This window comes from Carassius auratus, unplaced genomic scaffold (genome assembly GCF_003368295.1).
Source record: "Carassius auratus strain Wakin unplaced genomic scaffold, ASM336829v1 scaf_tig00012939, whole genome shotgun sequence".
In the NCBI taxonomy this organism is placed as follows: Eukaryota; Metazoa; Chordata; class Actinopteri; order Cypriniformes; family Cyprinidae; genus Carassius; species Carassius auratus.
The window spans coordinates 27,369-47,347 of record NW_020524348.1 but is presented as its reverse complement, the minus strand read 5'-3'; the positions used below and the strand labels follow the sequence as shown (position 1 = coordinate 47,347).

Sequence of the window (19,979 nt, the reverse complement as noted above, 5' to 3'; positions counted from 1 at the left end):
CACAAGCTCACATGCACAATTGCACACATCACATGGCTTATTTAGTAAAGGTTAAGCATGAGGGAAATGTTATATTGATGAGTGTGAAGCAATGAATACTGTAGCCTGCAGTTCTTTTCTAAGCCCTTTCTTGACCTTTCTCCGATTCCTTTGAGTCACAACTGAAGGCCTTTTCCTCTAGAGCACATGACTGCCCACTTCCCACGGGACGATACGGCACATGTGTAAGCGGTGATACCCTGCAGCCTGTCAAACACACTCACTTACTCACTCCCAACAGATCGCATGCATGTGATTGTTTAGCAGCTGCTCTGTTCTCTCATATGTTCAACGGTGATATTCCCATGTGAGGATTTCTCATTAGCCAAACTCTGATAATCTACAACACTGCTCTAATTGTGAAAGAAATCACATGGCACACAGACCTGTGTTTTGAACTGGGGCATTTCTGCATGGCGCTGATATGAAATAGCAAATTAGATCTATTTTCCCCTGTGACACGATTCTTGACATCGGGGCGGCCCGCTGACAGTTTGGTGGAAATCCCAAGACAAACTGCAACCTTTAAATGTGTCGCCTTTAATGAAGGATCTATTCAGATTCAGAGCCTCAGAAACATTTTTGGAGACCAATCCTCAAAAACATGACTGATATGGACGGAGCTAAAGGGTTCAATGGGGACGACCGCAGTTAACAATAACAGGAACAGGATCCCTTCCTCCAAAGACACACACACACACACACAGAGAGGCGCATTATTGCTCTGGGCTGAGGGTTCGGATGTGCATGGGGACAAGGAGCAAAAATCATTAGTGTTCTTTTCATGAGCACACACGGAAAGGGTGTGAGGATCCCTTAAGAAAAAGAGAAACATTAGATTAAACAAATACATAATCCACAAGGATTGGAAAAATTACAATAACTTTGATGCTAAACCAATGAGAAAATGCGCCAGTAAAATGCTAGTCAATTGTTTAAAGTGTGAGTTATGGTTAAAAATATTTTATGACCATGAAATATAGCCTTACAATGCATAATTTTATGGCTTTGTACTGTTAAAATGATCATTTCATAAGTAACGTATGAACCCATCCACTTATACTTTGCAGATGTTTGCAGAAGTCTCTGCATTACTCATTGCCATTTATGTAGTTAAATGTCAGTTTATGCTAGTTATGTTCAGTAGGTTATGTCAGTGTGCTTAATCAAATGAATTGTTTTATATGACAATATGACAAGCATGTCATTATTTACTTTCTTTTATGACCTCATAAACCTGTATGACGACTTTTATGTGGAACAAAAGGGAATGTTTCGTTTTTTTTCCCATATGAAAGTGACTAAAGCCGTCAAGCTCCAAAAAAGTAGAAAAACTTCAGCGAAATATTCCTTGTCTTCAAAATAAATGAATAAATAACCCATACAAAATGGTTTAGAGGATGGATGGATAGATGGAAGGTGTTGATCATTAATCTTGATAATAATGTAGAAGCAAACACTTTTGTATTTTCATACGGGTATGGTGTAATGAGAATAAATGTAATATTAAGTCATTGAAATATGAGTCATGTGACCTATGGCACCAATTCACTCTTAAAACATTCCATTAAAACTGAATGAACTACTTTTTTTTTTCTTTAATGGGCCCAATTAAATACTAATATGTTTTATGTTAAAGAAAGTCCCATGGAAATGAAGCAATAAATAGGTTTCATTAAAGACAATTTACCAGGATTCAAAAAAAAATGTAATGTCTTGAATTACTGGGGCACCAACAAGAAGCTCATTAAACAGTAGAAAGTGATAAATTGTGGAATTGAAAAATAATGAGGGAAGATATTGTGCAGTGATGCATGGGAGTATCGCCACAGGGGACCATAAAGGAGATGGCATGTGAAGACAGAGAGAAAGGAAGAGGTAGCCGCCACGCTCTCATTCCCGGCCCATCTCCTGCCCTCTGTGAGACCCTGGCATTGTCCTACGCTGATTTAAACTATTGTAAAGGGAGCCAGCGGCCGTCCACTATGGGTTAAGCACTTCAGATACACATTGTTAATAGTTAATGTGACCAGTTAAGTGATGTATGACCCCAAATGCTCACTCTCTTTCTTCCTCTGTCTTTTGAGCTTTACTCTGATCTCGCCGAACAATATGCTGTTCAGACCTTTAAATAGGCTTTTTAAGAGAGTTCTTCAAAAGATCTGACTCCACAAATAGGATAGCTGCTGAGGAAGAGGCATTTGGGAACTCAGATAAGCCTGTTTGATGAGGAAAAAAGGAAAAGATTCTAGAAAACATCTCCTGTGTAACACTGGACTGCAAAGGCAGATTACAGATTATGATTAAAGATAACAGATTAAGAACATTGCACATGTTTGTTATATTGGTATATTTCTTCTCTCATACAAAAGAAATGCTATGGTAATTCTATGTCATACCATTCTACGTTGATGTGTAGAATGGCACAGAACAATTGCTGAATTAATATATCAGGGTATTTACATATCCCTCCAACATACTTAAAAGAAAACTGGTGTTACAAAGCAAACCAGAAATAAATGCAAATCAACTTGCACAGTGCAAAATGTGCTAAAGATGGTTGCCATGGCATTGCTAGGGTATTCTGGGTGTTTCTAGGTGGTTCTAGGTGGTTGCTAAGGTGTTTAGATGGTTTCTAGGGACTATCGGTAACTATCGGTTGATTAATCGGTATAAGCAAATATGGTCCAACCTAGCTATCAATATCAGTAAAATCAACTATATATATATATATATATATACACACACACACGCACACACACACACACACACACACACACACACATACATATATATAATTTTCATACATATAAATTTACATAAATATATTATTTAGTTTTTATATAATGCAATTTATTTTTTTCATACACATGCTCTGACCAATACACTCATGTGGCCTGGCTCTCATCGTGACCCCCTTCATTCCACAGGTCTGTATTGAAGGGCAATGATTGGGAAACAGCATTGAAGAGTCAGTGTGTGTGTGTGTGTGTGTGTGTGTGTGTGTGTGTGTGTGTGTGTGTGTGTGTGTGTGTGTTCAGGGGTGTTGGCAGGAATTCTCAGAAAGTGAAGCCTGTGAGAACCAAACCTCCCCACAATCCCACCTCCCATCATGCTCTGCTCCCTCTAGCTGCATGGAGACAGACAATGCTGGCAGACGGTTTGGCCTCCTTCAAAACTCAAGGTCTTTTTGCTGTTTGGAGGCTGAAGAGAAGCGTATCTGTCCTTATTAGATGCCAAGTTTAGCTGACATTCTTTCCAATTACATTATGGTTAAGAAATGTCAGAAATGTGTATCTTTCTTTGGACACGCTGGACCATGCTGTGTCAAAACCTTCATTCCACAGTTTAATTTAAATCAACAAATGCACTATTGTACTAACCCCAAAAAAAGTGACCATGGTAACCACAGTTTCAATCATTCTAATTAATATTAGATCTCCTTCAACGCATGTGAGAGGCTCTCAAAATCTTTGTCATTTTATTTATACACAGATTTATCATGTTAACTAACTACAGCATTTTTTTTTTTCTAAATGGTTACTATGGTACATTTATGGGAAGGTGTTTGTTACAGTATATGCTAATCAGAGGGATAATTATACATTTTGCTTTTGTAGTAGCAATGCAAGCCATCAACAGAGCAGAGAGATCAAGGCAGATATCTTCTCCCATCACAACGAAAATAACTTAGTCATTATGACTAAATCAGGATGCACGACACCACCATCTCATCCGTAATTAATGAGCACGCAAGAGCAGTGCCGTAAACAACAGAGTTTGTAGTAACAAGAGACTCAAGAGTGGGGAAGAATCCATTATGGGTCCAAAACACAGTGTAGTGTTCATATATATCTCTCTGGATATAAGTGCTATAGTTGAGTGCTGTCTACAGCAGCATCATCTCTGCTGGTCCAGCTCTCTAATGAGACCGGATTCAATAAAATACACTTAGAGGTCCACGGCCGGAAGAGACAATGCAAATAGAGTTTATTCTCAGCATGGATGTCTGGTTTTCTTGGAAAGCAGAGATGAAGCAATCAGGGCTGTGATGTTTATTTGATTTAGGGCCCCTCTTGCTCTCTTCACCCACTCCCAAACAGAATAAGAGAGAGATACTGTACAGTTCTGTCTGCAAAGAAAAGCTAAGAAAAAGAGCAGATTGAGTTTGAAAAGAGAGCACTTTATCTCCTAATACACTTGTCATTTATGGATGAAATATATTTACAGCACATTTATGATTTTGCAGTCTTTCTAACAACTCAGAAGCGCCATGTTTCTTAAAATCAAACAAAGCGTCTGATCTTTTTATCTCACGATTTCACAGAACCAACTCCCCATTCTGTTATTTCAAAAGCATCTGGAATTCCACAAGGCCTGACATCCATTATCAAATTCAGTTTCTCATCTTCTTTACAAGTCTTCATTTCATTCACCCCGCTCCGCTATTCAAATCACAATGCATTAGCGAGCAGTGGCTGTAAGAATGTGCTGATATCCTTTGATAGCTGCCCCCTGTCACCCCACTCCCTCCGGTTTTCTTCCCCGCTTTTGTGTCTCTGTGAACTTGGCCTCTTTGGAGGCCCACACAAAAGCGTCCTGAGGAGCGGGGGTCCCGCGCCACACACAGAACGCAACCCACAGACTCAGTGTGAGACCAAAACACACCGACCGGTCCACGCTCATTCACTTGGACAATTATGGCACACAATAAATGAACGACAGTTTTTTTTCTTTCATTAGATTGTACAGATGCTTTGCATTAGTTGAACTCGATGCCCCCAGAAGGACAGTGGAGCCAATAAACTCCCCATAAACGGCTTTATTAAAGGTAAATTAATTTAGGAATGGATTTGGATATGCCTAAAATGCTTTGTAGAATTAAATTAATGTTTTATTTTCAAGTTGCTTGCACTACTGTAATGGGAGTGTAAAGCCGAAAAATTAAAAAAGGCTGAAACATAGCAGAAATGCTCTCTCAAATAATATAGCAATGCAACCAATTCTCTCTAAACTTTTGCTTTAAACTTAGCTGGTGTACTGGTCTTAGTTGGTCAGTCTAGCTGGTGTTAGAAGGGCTTTACACAGTTTTCAGCAAGTCAGGATGGGAGATCTAACACGAAGTCTTAACTAACTAAAACTGAGCTGCAAAAACAGTCAGAAATCATAGTATGGACATCATAAATAACCATCATCAACCATGTGACCGTTTTTTGGCCGTTGTCACATTTAGACAGACAGACAGACAAACAATGTTAGACAGAATGACTGATAGACAGATAGATAGACAGACAGACAGACAGAACAAAAAACAAAGAAGTCATAAACAAAGACTAAACTCTTGTGAAAACTTCCTACTTCATTTCCTTGGCTCTCATGCCATTCATCCCACCCACAGTGCCCTGCTGGAATTCCTAATGGGTGGATGGGTGGACTCAAGGGGAGGGTTGAGAGGAGGTTAGAAGGGGGTCCCAGCAGCATTCCACCACAGAGATGCCAGCCAATGGATCTAGACCGGAGAGGAGGAGACAAGAGGAGGGGGAAGCTTAGATTTGGGCAGGGCTTTGCTAGCTTCTTCCCATGAACCTCATGGACATGGTACACCAAAGACAGCTTGTTCACACACACTGCGAAACACAGAATGTCAAAACCAATTACGGGTGACTGCAGCGTCCAAAGAGACCATGGACATAGGATGAAATTGGGGTCACAGAAAGAGTTCAGAGAGGCCGGTCCTGGAACCAATAGGTTACAGAGCACCTCCTGTAGCTTTTTGTCTTCCTCAATCCATGTTTGTCTTTAAGACGCCTTTCCATTAAGAACAAATATGTCATGCAGAATCATTGCTAGATTAAAGAAAATGGAGGGGGGTGCATTTCAATAAGATCTTGAAACGAACCATCAATTTTCAATTTAAGATATGCTTCTGTGTTCCGATCATCCTGAACTGGGTTTATTTTGCAAAAAAAATGACCAACCTTAGTTGCTGTTGCTAACTTATACCAGTTTCGTGCAGCAACCAAAATTCATTGTGAATAACTTTCAATTTCTTTCAAACTTTCAAAATAAATAAATAAAAAGCTGCAGACAGCAATTGTTTTAAGGGCTTTCAGCACATGTGTAAAAAGGTATTAAGTTTTATTTAGTGTGCATTTAACCACCAAGATCATTTTAATCCAATGAAAGAAATACATGGTTTTTGAAGAGTTAGTTCACCCCAAAATGAAAATTCTATCATTAATTACTCACTCTGATGTTATTCCAAACCGTAAGACCTTTTTTAATCTTTCGGAACACAAATTAAGGTATTTTTAAATGAAATCTGAGAGCTTTCTGACCCTTCATACACCATAGGGTTCTTTACTCAACTCCAAAGAACCTTTTATGCTAAAAAGGTTCTATAATGACAAGAACCAACTCTTTCGGCACAAAGGTTCTTTAGGCTATTATTCATTCATATATTAAATTATACTGCAACATTTTGTATTTGTAATTAAATTATTGTTTGTAGTAACTTAATATCACATTTTAATCATGCAGATTTTTGGAGAAAAACTGAAATGGCACTCTTCGTGTGATATTGATTAACTACATAAAATGATATAAATATATACATTTTCTAACCCCCATATCTTGAATTTTGTGATCATTCACATGCATTCATAAATGAATTTGAATACACAGAATAATGCAGTGAAAGAACGCATTCAAAATGCACACGCACACTAGTATGACTTCATCATGTAACTTTACATTAACCTATGCTTCCACTTTTTAGGCACGATTTGTTTAGTTTTTGAATATACTTGATACTGTTAAAAGGCAGATCCATAAAACAAAAATCATATTTATTATGACTCTATTATAGCGTTTTTTTTTTTTTTTTTGATGACTCCCCTCATCCCCTGAGGTAACAACAACTATACTGAAGGGGTTTTATATACAGCAGTCAACAGGCGACCTTAATAATAAATCCTTTTATTAGTTTGTGGATTTGCTTGAGCTAGAAAGAACTACTGAACATAAATAAAATTTCCAAAAGGATTTTGAAAAAAAAATATCCTTACAAAGAGCTACTGCATTACTTCATTAGCTTGCGTCTGACCTCCAATATCATCCCGGTGGGTTGTCAGCTAGCGAGTCAGCTGATTCTGATCGTGTTCTTTAAGTACTCAAGAGTCTGAAGCCAGCAGAGCATATTAAGTGTTGTTCACTGTATTAGTATTTTTACCGAGCCAAATGTACGCATTTCACACACCCTCTCCAGCCACGTTGAGTTCTTGACACTGACAGCGGCAAAAGCGACACATGCGCTTTTCACTTGTAAAACGGTGTATGGGGTAATGTAGTCTCTGCTTTAGGTGGGATGAATTAGGAAGCGTGCATTGTCAATGGCTCTCTGAAAAGCAGCAGCGCAGGAAAAGGATTAAAATCTCTATTCAAACAGATGTCCAAATGAACATACCTGTACGCTAAAAGCACGTTCGAGGCGGCCCACTTAAAGCACTGACTCAAATGATTCGCGAACCAGCTCCGAACTCCCGAACTGACTCAAATGATTCACGCTCCGAACTCCCAAACTGACTCAAATGATTCGCAATCCCCAAACTGACAATGATTCGCAAACCCGCTTTGAACTCCCAAACTGACTCAAATGATTCGCGATCCCGCTACGAACTCCCGAACTGACTCAAATGATTCGCGAACCCACTACGAACTCCCGAACTGATTCAAATGATTCGTGATCCCCAAACTGACTCAAATGATTCGCGATCCCGCTCCGAACTCCCAAACTGACACAAATGATTTGCGATCCCGCTCCGAAAACCCCCAAACTGACACAAATGATTCGCGATCCCGCTCCGAACTCCCGAACTGACTCAAATGATTCGCGAACCCGCTTTGAACTACCGAACAGACTCAAATGATTCGCGACCCCGCTACGAACCCTCGAATTGATTCAAATGATTTGCGATCCCCAACCTGACTCAAATGATTCGCGATCCCGCTCCGAACTCCCAAACTGACTCAAATGATTCGCAATCCCGCTACGAACTCCCGATCTGACTCAAATGATTCGCGGACCCGCTTTGAACTACCGAACAGACTCAAATGATTCGCGACCCCGCTACGAACCCTCGAATTGATTCAAATGATTTGCGATCCCCACCCTGACTCAAATGATTCGCAATCCCGCTCCGAACTCCCAAACTGACTCAAATGAATCGCAATCCCGCTACGAACTCTCGATCTGACTCAAATGATTCGCGAACCCGCTTTGAACTCCCGAATTGATTCAAATGATTCACGATCCCGCTCCGAACTCCCAAACTGACTCAAATGATTCGCGATCCCGCTACGAACTCCCGATCTGACTCAAATGATTCGCGATCCCGCTGGGGATCGCTAGAGAGGGCGGCTTCTCACAAAAACATTTCCACAATTTAAATGAAACAGGCAAAAAAAATCACTGATGCATCAATATTGAGGGTGTCAACATTGTGAGCGCAAGAAATGGATGTGATGGAGGCAATGGAGTGTCTCTTTGTTAGTTATTTCATATTCAGTTGGGAATACCCCAAGCACATGGTGAATTTTGTTGAGCAATACCGGTTTAAACTCTCCAGAAGCCAAAAAAAAAAAAAAAAACTGTCTGTCCCAGTGCTCAAAATGTACAATCAATTTTCATAATAGCTACTTTGATATTTCGTGAATAGTGCTAATGTAAATTTGTAAAGATGAGGCGTTTGATGTTATTCTGAAATTCTGATCTGAATCTGTAATTACAATTTTATAATGGACTTATTTAGTAATATGTAGATGTAACATAGCCATTGTCTCTGCCTTCACATGCTACCAGAATGATCGTAAATAGTAATGTGGTAAATTGCATATGAAAGCAATATGAAGCCGACCGCTTGAGAGTTTCTGAAGGTATTAAAAGAAAGCACAGACCAATTGAGGGAAGATATGAAAGTAAAGAGAAGAACTCTGAAAGGAAACCAAGAGCTTTGCTGCTTTTAATATCTGAAAGGCTTGACCTTCCTCATGAACCCTAACATGGGCAAAGCCAAAGAGCTTCTTGAAGAGCAAGAACTAATGACACATCAGCCACTTCTACACTTATGACTTCTTGAGAAAGATATTCATAGATGTCTTTAAAAAATGTATTGCAAGATGTGCTTTTGTCATTATTATGCAGCACTTGAAACAGAACCTTATTAGGTAAAGTGGAAATGTTATAAACAATAATAACATGAAACAATGCAAGGATTAAAGATCAACTTCTTTCTCACCGGCATCCTTTTCAGCGCGGAACAAATAAAACAAACAAAAAAATCTTTGTAACTACACACTGAATGACAAATTCAGAGCACTCTGAGATGGAGCCAGATTCACACGACCTGTACTGTGTTGGTTTGCCAAGGAGGCACAGATTCATTCACTCTACAACGCCATCTATCCATCAGCTGAGGAACAGCTGGGCCTGTTTCTCAGAACTTCCTCAAACAGGAATAACATGCTTAAAATCACTGGCAACAAACAGCCTGTTTTTTTCCAAATTACAGATTGTTTTGTTCATCTGATGATCCCAGAATGATTATAGAACTTGTCGGACACTGAATCATCTTCCGGTTTATGATGACTAACTACAGCGGTCATGTGGGCTAAACATCATACTGCATCACCAATGACTGCCTGAAGATCCATGGAGATAATGCTATTAAGCTGTGTTTTCATATGGCAGGTTGCAGGCGGCAAGGAAAATAATATTAAACCCGAATTATAACCTGCAACTAACCATAATTGTGCTTTAGGAATGCATTTATATTAAAATTGTGGTTGATCAGGAGAAATTGAATCTTTTTTTAATGCTACAAGTGAATTTGGGCAACACAATATTGCAAAGTACGGTATGAAAAAAAATATATTTTCATTAAACAAAAATGTAACAGATGTAATTTGACATCATTATTAAATTGTCTTGGTAAAGTAAGTGTAAATCAATAAAGCACAATTGAATATCCAAAATTACCTGTTATATACACAATTTTTCACAATTTTGGGATTAGTAAGTATTCTAGTAACCATATGATTTCAAATTTAGAATCTGATTTGCATCCTGAAGCAAAACTAGTTGCTTTAAAATACCTGTAGTGATTGTATAATGCTTGAAGGATGATGGATACTATTGAATGGTGATGGATACTATTTCCAAATATAACAGATTGATGCAGTTACGCAAGTTGCTCTGCACTCTTAAACGTGTGTGTGGGAGGCAGGGTTAGGCAAGGTGATGGTGGTAGTTCTGATGTATTATATCCCAGAATGCTCTGTCTGTTCTAGCACAGTGCAGGGTCTGGGTGGCAGCCAGACTCCTCTGTTACCATGGGAACCATTTACTCCAGTCTGGCATCACAAGAGCATTTCAGCCCTTTACTACAAGATGAAACGATCAATACAAAAAATACAACATGCTTGACCGAAGCAGACAGCTGTGTGCACAATAATTAATTTCCCAAAAATGGTCCATCATCCCAGATGCCCAAGATCTCCATAAATTCCACAAAAGAAAACGCCGTCAAGTAGCTCCCGGAACAAACACATTCATACTCTACTGGACAGGAAGCTAAATTCGGGGGAAATTCCACAGAATCTGTCATGTGTCAGCAGAGGAATATCACGCTCTCTAAAAACAAGAGGGGCCGCAGATCATGATGTACAGCAGAGCGAGGGAGGACAGACATAAACATTGCTAGAAAAATATGACATGTTCGGGAAAGGTCACTGACAGTGAACGGAAAGTCCATGCGCTCACAACACTTGAAATGAGATGAGTAATAATAAGCTAAGGGAATTGTTAGAGCCAGGAACCTTGTGTAAATTTAAAAGCCAGGCTTCTTTATAAGTAATATCATAAGATGTGTTTTAGCTGTTATACAACGCTCCCTCCTGGCAATTTCTGCTACAGTACCACAGTAAAACTAAAATATAAAAACATTTCTTCTTAATCAGTAGTTTTGTCTTAAAATATCCCAACATCCTAAGAACAAGACACTGTATATTTGCGTTAGTCTTTTTTCAGATAAATTCAACATAGAGATCATAATATCCTTGTTTTAAGCATAAATTTCTATAGATTTTAAGATTTTTGTGCAAATAATTTTATTACAAAACCAAATTATTTGAAAATCTATTATCTTTATCATTAAATTGATGTTTTAATAATGTCATAAAATAATGAAAAAAAAAATATATATATATATAAATATATTTATTTATATATATATAGTTTTTTGCAGCTAACATTTTCATTAACAAAGTAAATGATGCAAAAAGGATAGTTCATAAATAAAAATTAACAAACAACATGATTTACTCCTCATCATGTTCTTACACATGCATGTGCTGTTATGTTTTTTGTGGAGAGAAGATATTTTTGAAGGATTTGCTGAGCTCCCAAAACAACAAAGAAACAGCATAAGAACAACATAAATGTTGTTCATTTTTCATGAGCTGTATCTTTAACTGTAGTCTTACAGCAGCTTTGTGTAAAGTAAAAAAACTAAATTTTACTTAATGCTATTAACTAACACAGGGGTGAGTAAATAAAAGACAGAATATTAATTTAGGGCTAAAGAAAATGTAATCAAAAATTAAAGCAAATAACATAAAACCTTTACATATGAAAACACATGATTCAAAATGCCATGCCATCTCTTTCTTTGTGAGCATAAAACATATACTGTATACATATTGTATTAACAAAACTAGCAACACCAAGGGTTTGATTCAGAAAGCACATACTGCAGATAAAAAGTGTACAACTTGTATGCATCGCAAACCAATTACATTTTTAAGTGTCTGTCAAATGAATCAATGTAAACTGTTGTGGAACAAAATCTTAGTAGGAAATGGACTGAATGGAAGAGTTTAAGCACAGCCAAATACAACAGAACATTGAGCGCAGCTCAAATGATGTTGTAAACTGTTGGCAACAACAAGTGAATTCACTCATTCAGTGTCATCCCACTTTTACATTTCTAACCTCGCCTCTTATTTCCCTTCTGGTGTTGTAAATACAGCCCGCTGAGACTTTCGATTGTTTGCCAAATATGTGGTTTAGGTGGAGTAAGGGGGTCTTTTCCAGTAAGAGGCCAGTAAACTTCTTCTTTCTGCACAAACGAAACTTTCACTTTCCCGACAATGTGTGAGCTTTCACTAAATGGGCTTCCTCTTTTGAAAAGTCAGCATTAGGTGATGCCTGGTCTAGAAGGGGGAGGAGGCCTGAAATAGTGCATTGTTTTTTTCCCCACAATCTAAGTCAGGTGTGCTGAAGTGAAGTGCCATAAACACACACACAAAATGAACAAAGATACATGTGGCCTAATGCTGAATGACCTGTGCTCGTAAGCTCAAAAGCTGTTAAATTTCATCCATCAACCATCAGTGATCAAAACACTTATCTTTAGGTTATGTTGTGTTGTAGCTGTTCGTGTAAAAACAGCAGGCATGCTCAGGTCTGGTCTTGGATATTCACCTTGATGACTTGTGCTGAAGTGCACCAGCTTTTCCATTTGATGGTGGTTGGTATAAAACAACAGGAAGTGCATTTCTGCCACCTACTGGACTGTAGTGTGAAGAACTGCTGTTTGAATAGTGTAAAAAATAGTACCATAATAATATAAATATATAAATCAAAGAAAGAACACAACAAGAATAACTTCAGCTTTCCTAAAGATCCAGGATTTTATAATCAATTTTTAATGACACAGTTATTTCATAATTATTCAACCCCAACTCAACTTTGCTGTTTGTAAGTCACTTATTTGTATGGATGGGGACTAAAATTGTCATAAAACACAATTAAGTCTCTAGAATAGAAACAAATAAAATAATAATAATAAAATTCATTACTGAACATTAGCTTATGAACTTAGCTCATGAATGAGCTAAAGTTGAGTAACAAATATGGCAAAGTCAAAATAACTCTCTCAAAAGTAATAGAGATTTGTAAATTATAAAGTCTAAGGCTACTTGAAGACTTCCAAGACATTAAAAGCCCTATTCCTTAGCTAAAAATATGTTAAACCAGAAAACCTTTGAGGATTAAGAAGAAAAGGCACTATATAATTGCAAAAAACCTGCAATGTATAGACAAAGAATTATAAGATGACCACATGAAAGGAAGAAAGACCCTTCAAAGCTGAGTATAAAGAGAAACACTAGACAAGTATGGCCTGAAAGGCTGACTTGAACATGTTAAAATTCATTTGGGTAGATTTCTAAAAGAATGTTTTGTTTAGTAATTTGACCAAACTGGAACTTTTTGGACAGAAAACAGAAAAACACCTCCATAGACAAACTTTGAGGTGGACCAGTCCTGTTATGGAAGCATTTTACTGTTGCTGGAACTCGAAAATCATGACTGTATGAAGGGCATCATGTCTTCTTTGAAGCATCAGGCCATTTTGACAAGAAATGTGATGCCTCGGGAGCAAAGACTGAAGCTGATGATCTACAGATTTTTCTGCAGGACAGCCTTTCCAAAGTATACATCCAAATCTTCTTACTGGTTTAGGGATCAGTCATAAAATGTAGCTTGTTCAGTCCAGATTTAATTCTCATTAAAAACACTTGGTTGAATTTAAATCTTTTTCAAGTGAGGAATTGGCCAGGATTGCAGTAGAGGTGACAGAAGCTTCCAGACACTTACAGCCAGCGTTTATTGTTGTTTTTGAAGAATAAAAGATTCTGCACAAAATTTGACTAATAATTTTGAACATGAATGTTTAGAGATACAATTTTTTTTTCTCAGAAATTTCTATTAAATTTCACAAACGATTAAAAAGAAACAGCAAGTTGATCCATTTTGAAGAAAACACAATATTTTCTTGTAAAACTCATAAAACTCATTTTATAAAATTTTTTATTAAAGTGACGTGAAATTCAGCCAAATATGGTGACCCATACTCAGAATCCGTGCTCTGCATTTAAACCCATCCAAAGGGCACACACACAGCAGTGAACACACAAACAGTGTGGACAGTGGGCAGACATTTATGCTGCGGTGCCCAGGGAGCTGTTGGGGGTTCGATGCCTTGCTCAAGGGCACCTAAGTTGTGTTATTGCCGGCCTGAGATTCGAACCCACAAAACTAGGGTTAGGAGTCAAACTCTCTAACCACTAGGCCACTACTTCCCACAAAAGGGAAGTTAAAGCATTACTCCACCCCCAAATGAACATTTTGTCATTAATCACTTAAAGGGGGGGTGAAATGCTCGTTTTCACTCAATATCCTGTTAATCTTGAGTACCTATAGAGTAGTACTGCATCCTTCATAACTCCAAAAAGTCTTTAGGTTTATTATATTCATAAGAGAAAGATAGTCTGTACCGATTTTTTCCGGAAAAACACGAGCGTCTGTAGGCGTGACGTGTGGGCGGAGCTAAATCACGAGAGCCAGTAGGCTTTTGCGCTGATAGCGTTTGGAAGCTTGAGGACAAAACCAACCAAAAACAAACCATGGCTAACAGTCAGATTCAGCGTATATTTATGATCCAGAGGCTGAAATTTAACAAGAGCAGCAGCAACAACAGCGGCTCTATGTGGTATGTACTGAAACTGTATATATAATCGGTATATTTGCTTAGCGGTTTTGGAAAATGATTAAGTTCCATTTTGTCGTTTTTTTTTTTAAGCTGTACATGTGGAAAGTGCAGTTTGATGACAACATCGCATGTTGTTTACTTGATGTGCTTATGCGCCGATAGCTAAGTTAACAACACAGAGATATTTGAAGCAGTTTTACTCACCGCCTGCGGTTCCAACACACTTTGTGACCCTTTTTCGTTGGGACTGCATTATCCTTAAGAAATAAACGATGTGCAAATCCGTCGTCAAACTGGGCCTTGTTTGTTTTGCATCTTCGAAATGCAGGGAACAAACACAAACACTTGCACAACTCCGTTGATGCTCTGTAAAAATAAACTCCATCCACTGGTCCCTTAATGCTGTTTCTCTTTAGGTAATCTGTGCAGGGTTGTCTTGCCCTGGCAACCAAAAACACACTCCTTTTGTGACATTTCGCGACGCTCTCGCTCTGATCAGTGAATGTCTGTTGTGCTCTCAGTGCTGTGCTATACAGGAGCGCGCGCTCTTCCGGCAGAAGTGCCCTAGGACCCATATAAGGAAATTCCGCTCCATCTAACGTCACACAGAGCCATACTCGAAAAAAACGTTCCGAAACTTGTGACAAACCGGAAGTAGTATTTTTGGAACAGAAATACTCCTTCAATCATACAACTTAATTTTTGAAACTTTGTCCATGTTTAGCATGGGAATCCAACTCTTTAACAGTGTAAAAAACTCAGTATGCATGAAATAGCATTTCACCCCCCCTTTAACCCCATGTCGTTCCAAACCTGTAAAAGCCTTGTTCATTTTTGGAACACAGTTTAAAATATTTCGGATGAAAACCTGGAGGCTTGAGACTAGAGCTGTAGTCAAGTCCGGCTTTGTCGAGTCCAAGTCAAGTCCAAGTCCAAAAGTTTCGAGTCCAAGTCCAAGACCGAGTCCAAATGAAAGAAAAAAGTGTCCTCTTCAAGACCACATACTTAACTACTGATAATGTTTGTGATGCGAGAGAAAGCATATCTCCTATTCTAAGAAAATCATTTTACATTATTATTTGTAATGATCAAAAAGCATGTGCAAAGTAACAACTCTGTAGGACAGGGGTCTCCAAACTACATCCTGGATGGCCAATGTCCTGAAAAGTTTAGCTCCAACTGGCCTTAAAACACCTGGAAGATTAGTGTGTCTAGTAAGAGCTTGATTAGGTTCAAGTGTGTATAATTAGGGTTAAAGCTAACAGGGGCGTTAAACAAGATCCTGGGCCCTATGCATAGGCAGCCCTGATGGGACCCCATGGCCCCCACCCATGAAAATATCCAGGTAAAAAATATATATTTCAGATTCATAATTTTCAAGGGCCCTCTCTTCCTTTGGGGCCCTGGTAATGTCCGACCCTGGGAGATAAACTTGGATAAACAAACAAAGTTTGGAACTGTAAGGTCAAATAATTTTTATGTACTTTATTTTTTGTTGACATTATATCTGTGGTCAAAAATGTATATGATTATAATTGGCACAGTGCACAGACACACGCAAAGCTCGGGATATGACAAATGCGCGCAGCAAGGCTAGAATGGATACGTTTGGCTCTACTGGGCATGCGCACATAAATACAGCGAAATTTTTGTCATACTGTACTAGGGCTTGCATAGACTAGTCGAGCTCTGTCGGAAACAATCGACTACTCCAGCATGCATTAACCATAATGCATACAAAGTGTTTGCAAGTACGACATGAATTTTAGAATTACTGTTACTATATGACCTTATCTATGTTGCATGTAAAAATAAAATATGTAATGTAATAATTAGGGTTGTGCCTGAAGCCGAATACCTTATTCAGAATGGCACGGATAATGGCTTAAAAAACGAATAACGCTCAAGGAATAATTCTGCCTGAATACTCGGCTAAAGCTGACAGAGTCTGGTGTTTGCTAGATAACAGGTGAGCCGGAGAATCAGCGCCAGAAGTGAATGAATGTAAACTTTATGAGTGAAAAGAGAGCAAATCAAACACCGCATTGTTGTCGCCTCTCTGTTTATCTCTCAGAAATCAGAGCGTTGCAAGAGTAATTTTACCTATAATAATACATCATAGCTACACGTTATATTATTTGTATATATTTAAAAGGCAAATATTGAAAGCTTAGGCTACCATGATATGAATGAATGGAATAAGCACAGCGCGCTCACCAATCAAACAGTCTCTCAAAAACCAAATCAGTTCTCTCTCAAGAGCAGTGGTGGACGAAGTACACAAATCAAGTACTTGAGTAAAAGTACAGATACGTATAATAGAATATTACTCCAGTAAAAGTAAAAGTACTCCTTTTTCAATTTTACTCAAGTGAAAGTACAAAAGTACAAAATTTTTTATGTACTTAAGTAAAAAAGTACTGAAAGATAGATGTTTGCAATTTTATATAGGCTCATTTTATTTTATATTAGCACATTTTTTTTTTTTTTTTTAATTCTACTGTTCAAAATACCTGGGATGTTTTCCAAAATAACCACTATATGGAGTCAAGATATATTTTTGTTGTTGATATAGACTACGTTGACGACAGTGATGTCAACTGTGAAGCTTACACTGTGATGTACCTGAGAGAAAACAGAGATGACCATCTGATTTTCACCAGTAAGAACAAAGTATTTTAAAGTTTGTTGTTTTACAGAACATTACAGTTATATATGACATGATAATAAGGCCTGAAGATTTTAAGGAAAATATAATTATATTTTCATAATGATTTTTTCCTTCTCAAACCTTGTCTGTGGTGTAAAAACACCACTGGCCAAACGGGGTGCATCTCTTCCCCTCTTTGATAATTACTGTAGTTACCATGTTCTGAACATCACATCCTTTCTTTTCTACCCAGATGTAATCTATATATATATATATATATATATATATATATATATATATATATATATATATATATATATATATATATATATATATATATATATAAATATTTGGACATTATTTATAAAAATTACCTCAAATTAGCACCAGCAAGTTTGTTAGCTGGACAGTTAGCATCAGCTAACAATATTTACTTATTTTCAGTACGGTTATGAATAACGTCCTTAATAACAATGGATGAAAAGTTTAGAGCTCTACTGATGATTAAGTCTAGAGTGTGTCCACCTTTGTGTGTGGGTCCATGTACCTGCTGAATCGACAAGTAAAAAAAAGCCTCAAGTCCAAATATTCATTTATCACCAATTAACTGTTTGACAAACACTTCCTGCTTCGATGTCCAGATCTGAATTTAAAAAAAATGTCAAACATGCCCGATGTCCCGATCTGAATCAACCGAGTCGCGAACAGGCTCCGAAGTGCCGATCTGAATCAACCGAGTCGCGAACAGGCTCCGAGGTGCCGATCTGAATCAACCGAGTCGCGAACAGGCTCCGAAGTGCCGATCTGAATCAACCGAGTCGCGAACAGGCTCCGAAGTGCCGATCTGAATCAACCGAGTCGCGAACAGGCTCCGAAGTGCCGATCTGAATCAACCGAGTCGCGAACAGGCTCCGAAGTCCCGATCTGAATCAACCGAGTCGCGAACAGGCTCCGAATTGCCGATCTGAAAACTTCGACCAAAGAATGTAAAAAAAAAAAACTCAATTTCTCTAACTCTATACTCTAATAACTCTACAAATCTATGAAAGACTCAGATCACGTGTCTAAAAATAAATCGCTATAGTAAAAGAGAAATAATAAGAGGAGTGAAGTTTCCTACCGTTCTGCTGTGTTTGGTCCTCACGCGCGTCTGACGCTCCGCGGCGCGTCTCCGCCCCTCACACGCGCGTTTACAGCGCTAAATTAACCATCTTTGCTAATTATTATACATTTACTTAATTGTCAGCTCCAGGTACTTCATTTATTATTGTTCATTGAACTGTTTGAAACAAAAAAGGTTGTATTTCAGTAATAATTCTAAATTATCAAAATAAAATATATGGTTTCTATTTTAATATCCTTTAAAATATAATCTATTTCTGTGATGTTCAGCTGTATTTTCAGCATCATTCCTCCAGTCTTCAGTGTCACATGATCTTTAGAATTCATGTGATGATTTATTATTAGAACTATTAATAGTTGTGCTACCAAATATTATTTTGGAATCTGTGATCTGTGAAAGTGTTTTAAAGTTTGTGGTTTTACAGAACATCACAGTTATATATGACATGATAATAAGGCCTGAAGTTAGGAAGAACATTTTAAGGAAAATATAATTATATTTTCATAATGATTTTTTCTTTCTCAAACCTTGTCTGTGGTGTAAAAACACCCCTGGCCAAACGGGGTGCATCTCTTCCCCTCTTTGATAATTACTGTAGTTACCATGTTCTGAACATCACATCCTTTCTTTTGTCCCAAGATGTAATCTATATACATATATATATAGGTGGTTGAATAAAAATATTTGGACATTATTTATAAAAATTACTTCAAGTTAGCACCAGCAAGCTTGTTAGCTAGACAGTTAGCATCAGCTAACGATATTTACTTATTTTCAGTACTGTTATGAATAAACATTCATGTCTGTCTAACGATACTCGTCTAGTTAATCCAAACAATATACATATGTATAACGTTACTGATAATACACAATATAAAAACAGATGGTTTCATTTTAATAAAACTGTTAATATTACAGGAGCGGGGAATTTGGACATGCATGAGTTATTTTATTTAATCTGTGTTAGTTTAAGGTTATTTAATTTATTTTTTTAACCTAAAACACAGAGACGCTGATTGATGTGTCTGCGTTTGCACTGGAGCATTTCAATGGGCTTAAACAGATCACTCTTTACAGCGGATTTAGTTCCCAAACAACTGACAATTTTGACCTAAATATGATTTTCAGTTACAATAATTAATCCTAAATTTCGACATTAATAACTTACTTTTAGCAACATCAGACGCACGCGCGCTCACAAGATCTCCCGGTTCTCTTCTGTAGACTCGCACTTAACGGTTCATTTGAATCAGTGAGGGGTCGACTCCAGAACAGCTGCAATCGGATCATTCTAATTCGTAAACGAATCGTTTGGTGCGATTCGCGATCCGATTAAAGTTTATTTTGAAAAGACTCAGTTCGTTCATGATGAATCAGACACCGCTTCTGCGTGTCGGAGCACGTGATATATTATAGGGAGTAACGATATGTTTTATGAAATGTAGTGAAGTTAAAAGTACGATCTTATGCTTTGGAATGTAGTGAAGTAAAAGTAAAAGTTACTAAAAATAAAACTACTCCAGTAAAGTACAGATACTTGAAAAATATACTTAAG

At 37.7% G+C, this 19,979-nt stretch overlaps 1 long non-coding RNA gene across 1 annotated transcript in view; it reads right to left on the bottom strand.

Annotated features, from left to right (window-relative positions):
- LOC113073828 (uncharacterized) overlaps positions 1-19,643 on the bottom strand; it is a 53,265-nt gene extending 33,622 nt beyond the window's left edge. Inside the window, exons 1-2 of the long non-coding RNA XR_003280551.1 lie at positions 19,593-19,643; positions 5,398-5,548 (exon numbers count right to left, since the gene is read on the bottom strand). This is a non-coding gene — a long non-coding RNA (uncharacterized LOC113073828). The remainder of the gene's footprint in view (positions 1-5,397; positions 5,549-19,592) is intronic.
- Positions 19,644-19,979: the final 336 nt, after the last annotated feature.